The sequence below is a fragment of the Myotis lucifugus genome, unplaced genomic scaffold (genome assembly GCF_000147115.1).
Source record: "Myotis lucifugus unplaced genomic scaffold, Myoluc2.0 scaffold_102, whole genome shotgun sequence".
Classification (NCBI taxonomy): Eukaryota; Metazoa; Chordata; class Mammalia; order Chiroptera; family Vespertilionidae; genus Myotis; species Myotis lucifugus.
In genome coordinates, this window is record NW_005871150.1 from 1,981,775 (window position 1) to 1,987,930 (window position 6,156).

A 6,156-nucleotide genomic window follows, 5' to 3' on the forward strand; every position below is an offset into this window, starting at 1 on the left:
ATTACACCCTAAGATGCTTTGGCTGCAAGTGATGGCTATAGACTAGAGAGCTTTCATTCATTCAATAAAATTTTATTAAACACCTACTATGTGCCAAGCACTCTTCTAGACACTGGGAACAAAAACTTTACTGCAATAGTGTTCCCTGACACCAAAATGTATGTGCATTGAAGACATATAAACAGCTAGTTATTAAGCAATTTGATAAATTCTACAACAGAGTTACATACCAATTGCTATAGGAGCCCAGAGGAAGAAGTAATCAGACAGGCATGGCAATAACGGACTTGGAAGTTATGACCGGTGTGGAACTGGATACTTGGAACTCCACGGGCCCTGGAATCTAGCAGCTCTGCCTTATTAGCTTGAGCTAACACTACTGCTATGTATGGTATCATCCTGGCAGTGAAGCAGGGGAATTCTAGGGCAATGGCAAAAGAAAAGGCAGGGGGAGAGAAATACTCAAGTAAGGTATGTAGTAGGTCTTCTAAAATTATTTTCTACAAGACCTAAACAGAACTTGATATTTTCCTTCAAAGAATGCAGTTATTTAAAAAAGAAAAAGAAAGAAAAAAAAGAACATCAGCACAATTAAACCACCAAATCCATTATAATCTTTTTTCTGTTGTAGCAACCACAGCCTTTCTGATTTACACACACCTTATTATCAAAGAAAATTGACCTTGATTTCAAAGCCACAATTTAATAACTCACCCACACATACCCACTGTCATCCTCCACTCCCTCCACAACAGCTATCTTTCTAAAAAAAGAGAGTTATTCAATAGCTTGTTTTTTGTTTAGTGTTTTTTAAATGGCAGTTAGTAAGCAAGAAAGGACCCAGCTCTTTGGAAAACAATGTAGTGTCTGGCTACGTGTTTGTTCTGCCACCTGGGAAGATGTTTTCCGAAGGCTCTCATAGATTGCACAGACTTCCTAAGCTCCCTCCCGCCAGGCAGGGCATTCCTTCCTGGGGCAGTAAGTGGAGGGAGAGCGTGTGCTGTGTAAGGTTAGAGACTGTGAGCAATGTCCTCCAAGGCTGCCAATAGATCCTTCATCACTAGTAGCCTAAAAGCAGGAGGGTAGCATCATCCATTTTCCATCCAAGATGGGGGAAATGTGGGGTATTTAAAAATGGAAAAAGTGGTCTATGAGTATTTTTAACTTCAGATAAGACTTGACATGGAGGGGAAGGAAATGGGGAAGATGGGGAAGTGTTTCTACTCGTTTAAAACTTTGCATGAGGCTTTCAAAGTTGTGCACTTCTAAAAATTGAGGACAGCTTTCCAATAGAGTTCTAAATAAATGATTAGTGACCGAATGAATTAAATGAACGCTATCTGTATAAGAACACTCGTGTTTTCATTCTGTATTGTTTTATTATTTCTTTCCTATGAAACAAGGTTTCCAAAGAATGAAAATTTGCCAAGAGAGTGATGGACAGCTATCTTTGAAGATGTGCTCCGTGGAGTGCCCACTTTGTAGAGAAACAGCTAGCCTGGCCCACTGCTCCCACGAGAGCTGTGCTCTGTGTTCCCAGCAAGCATGGAGCAGCGCTCCCCCTCCCTCCTGATGTCGTCATTACTGTGTTCAGACACGATGGATCTTTGCCTGGCCTTTGCTTCCTCATTTTGTTCAGGGACCGGGTTGGACTGAGTGTGGTGTGTGTCTTGACAATCCTTGGAAATATTAGCCGAGTCTGTTTCTTGTGCATGTTTCACCCGTAGGAAATAATGACTGTATCAAGCTGATGACAGTGACTGAGAGAATAGGTACTGGAGTCATCCCAACCTGCTGTAAAACTCGGGATCTGTCACCCTGAGCTACATGACCCCTGGATGCTATTTAACTTCTCTAAGCCCGCACTTCCTCATTTGTAAATTATAGATAATAAGACCTCATTCAAACGTATTCTTACTGTGCAAATCCAATCAGACAATGTTCATGGAACACTTAGCACAGTATCTGACATCTATTAAGTGTGAAATAATTGTTAGCTGTAGATATTTTAAAACAACAAGCAATCACATTTTATTGACCGCATCAGTTAGGATTTGACATAGCTGCCCCTCGGGGGAAATATTAGCGGTGCTTACAGACGATAGATAGGAACTTCTCTCCATCAAAAAGCAGCACAGGGCAGGCCTCCAAGACAGATGTGGGGACTCCGGGGTGTCATTAAGGGGAGCCCAGGATGTTTCCATCCTCTGAACAATGGCTTTGATTGTCAAGGTCAGCTGTTGGTGCAAGGTGGCTTCTAAAGCTTAAACTAGGTAATCTGAGTCGTGAGCCTAAAAGAAAAAAAATGAAAGACAGAAGGGCCCCTTAAAACTAAGTGAGCTCCCTGTAAGCTACCTTCTCAAAGTCCCTGCAACTCGTCTGCTTCCACTTCCTTCACCTGATTTTAGTTACTCACTGCACTCGGTATGCCACAGGAAAACTCAGAAGTGCGGGCTTTTGTGTGGTTTTTTTTCTAGGGAAAAAAAATGTGCCCAGATAAAAATATCAGGATTTGTTTCTGAAGAGGAAGGGAAAGATAGTGTTAGAAAAGGCAGCTGACAGTCTCTGCCACTTGGATAAGAATATTACACAGATCAGAGCCTGTGAGGGCTGATGGAAGATGCACATGAGCGATCCCTCAGTCCCATCAGTCATTCTAAGGTGAGTAAGCTCTCACCCAGGGAGATGATAAGATGGATGGAGGATGGCCTGGTGAGTCAGTGGCCATGCCCAAATAGAACTCAGACCTATTGACTTCCAGTTGGTCAATGTTCTTTCCAGAAAATTCATTGTCTTTCTAATAAATGACTTTGGTTTTATTCTTTAAAGTCCCCAAATCCCATTTTAAGTGTATTGCCTAAGTCAGTATTTAAGGCTTTCAGTTCTTACTTATTCACCACATCGGTGAACAGCTGGTCACTCTCCAACATAGAATGTATTTACTGTTGCAAACACTGTTTGTAATCACTTAATAGTCACTTCACCAAAGGCAATAAATACAACTGTCAATTGCTCTATAGATATTCTTCTTTAAGCCTTTAATTATTTCGTTACTCTCCCCTGAGTCCATGTCATTGTTCTTTCAGTCTGAAGTGTATCCTACAAAGATGTAGTTTGCCCTTCCTGGGGTGATAACCCATAGAAACAAGAGTCTGTAATTTGCAAGCTTGTGTTTTTATTAAAGGAAATTTGCTTCCCATGGTCCTATCTCATTTAAACTAAAATCTATAAAATACTGGCATGTTATTTAATATCTCTGCACTCCTCAGGGCCTTTTCAATAGGCTTTTGAGGAACCTTTTTTTTTTTAGAAATAAGAAGCTATGTATTCTTTAAAGCACACTAGTACATGGACACAAGCAGTGAAAGACTAGAATTTAAGTCCACTCCAGTAAATTTTAAATAAATCTTAAATTAGAGTGAATTCTCTAGCTCCTAACTGAAGAGGTTTTAATTACAGACAAAGACTAAAGAGCATAAAATAGATGTGACATAAGGCAAGAAATCATCATCTTTAGTTGGGAGGAAGCTGTGCTTGAAAAAATACCTGTGCAGTCACATTAGCTTGCCATACCTTCCAGGCATGATTTCAAAGAGAAACATAAGAATTCCCTTCCTCTCTTTAGAAGCCTGGATTTACCTCCATCACAGATTCCTTTGAAAATGATTTAGTAAGGAATTCCAAATTTTAGGAACATGTCTTCTCATGGGAAAACGTTGATCCTAAGTTGGTAAATGAAAGAAAAAAGACAACAGGCTTTAAATAGAGTCTAGAAAAAGATCTCTTTTTACAAATAATATATATAAGCATGTATATTTTAAAAGTTCTAAAAGGATCCCTCCCCTTTTCTTATCTATATATTTTTAAGAATATGTACAGTTTTTCTAAGCGGAAAAATATATATTTTTATGTTTTAATTTTAAAAGACACACTTACCTGATGACAAACAAATGGTTTTGAAATAAATAAAACAGGCTAATTCCCAAATGTACATTTTTCATGAATGAACAAAATTCATCCAATGACAGGTTTATGTTGTGTGGACAGAGATTGTAGGGAAATTATGGCTCCATTTATTCAACAAAACATTTACTTCTTTCAAGGTATCAGAGTTTGCCTATTCTTATTTTAAAAAAATTTGCAGGAATAAGAGTTCTTTGATTTCCAGCTGTCCACATGATGGTACTATTACTTTTACTATGGCAAATTGGGGAACAAATAAACAACAGAACAGTAATGGATTTATATTCATTTATTAGCATTTAAAATTAAATTTGTATCATTGAAAATTAGTAGCACAAGTAAGTGACATATATTATTTATTCAATCTATAAATGATGACAATTTTCTTGGCATATCTTGATTGATAACCATTGGCAATAATTCCAAATGCCCAGGGACCCGAGACCCAGAGACTGGTATACCCATTCAGTTCTTGCCCTCTCCAGCGTGTGCACTACCTGAATTATCCACAGCAGAGTCCCTCAAGTGAATTATGACTCAAAGGGAAGCAAGGCAGAGCAGAGGTGAGTCAAGCCAGGATCAGAACAGCCTCGGATAAACAGACTATGATCAGAAATGAAGATCTGTGCTTGTCATTGAGATGTATTGGTTTATGAAACAACTTACCAAGTCTTAAGCCACCAAAAAAGAAGTGAGAGTTGGTATTGCTACCTTGGTGGGATTGGGCCTCTTGTGGCCAACCTGCTTCACAAGAGAGCAACTCAGGGTCGCCATTGTCTTGTCAGTTCTGACCTGTGAGGAGTCTAAGGATGTGACCCAGGATAAATAAAGAGTAGGTGTCCAAACTTCAGACTTCAGATGTTATACCAATTTTTCCACCTCTTGTCTGTTAAAATCATACCCCCAAACCCACTCTTACATTATGCTAAATTCCTTCCCTGGGCAATTTCTGGGCTTCCTCATCCTGGATGTCTATCTCCTTTGATCAAATGTTTTCAGGAATTTACTGCACTTTGTAGGGGAATTTCACTGGCGAATGTAGCTTCTCCTCTTGGTTTATCCATCATCTGCTTGTTTATACATATGCATGAATGAGCAGGAGACCAGCTGCCAAGACCCAGGCTGTATCATTCCCTCCTGAGGACTGGCCACTGACCACTGTGTGCTGAGCAGAACGCCATGTCCAGCTCCCATAGGCAGGCTTGCTTAGAGCCCAGGCGGACCCACAGATTGTTGATTGCCTCCCCCAGAACCTTTCCAGAAGCTGTGAGTGAAATTTTCACCAAGCTCCAGGACCTATACCTGGCTTTATCCACATACCTTCCTGTCAGGGTGAGTGCTCAGAGTAAGGGGTTGGGATGTCCAGAAGCAAATGCATCATGTGAAATACCTAAGAGACACAAAGTATAGGGATTTTATGGAGGAGAGAAGAGAACTAAGTTCAGAATAGGCTCCACTACTGTGTTAGTTTTCTGGTGTTGCTGTATATCACCAAGAGCTACAAACTTAGTAGCTTCAAACAATAGAAATGTATTCTCTTGCAGTTCTACAAGTCACAAGGCCAAAATCAGTCTCATTGGACTGAAGATAAGATGTCAGCAGGCTGATTCCTTCTGGAGACTGGTTTCTTCTTCAGTGGTCGGCAAACTGCAGATCGCGAGCCACATGCGGCTCTTTGGCCCCTTGAGTGTGGCTCTTCCACAAAATACCGACTTCTGTGCATGGACCACGAAGTTTCAATCGCACTGTATGTGCACGCCCGCACGTGGTATTTTGTGGTATTTTGTGGAAGAGCCACATTCAAGGGGCAAAGAGCCACATGGGTGGAAGCCCAATTGGGAAAAGGGTTTAAGGGGAAAAAAATTTCCCTGCCTTCGCCTTTCGGGGGGGGGGGGGGGCCCCTTCCCCTTGGAAAAGGGGACCCCTCCTTTCTGGCTTGGGTTTCTTTTCAACCAAAGGGGCCTTTCCAAAAAAAAGAAATCCTCCCTAATCCCCCTTTCTCCAACTAAAGGACTGGGGATTTGCAGGAAAAAACCACCAGCATCCATCCCAGAAAAAACCTCCCCCCGAAACGAGGATTTCTCACCCGGCATCCAAATCAAGAAAAGGCCCTTTTTAGGCCAAAAAAAAAGGCCTTTTCCAAGGTTTTTTTGGGGGGAAAAAAAAAAGGAATTTTTTTTTTTTTTTTGGGGG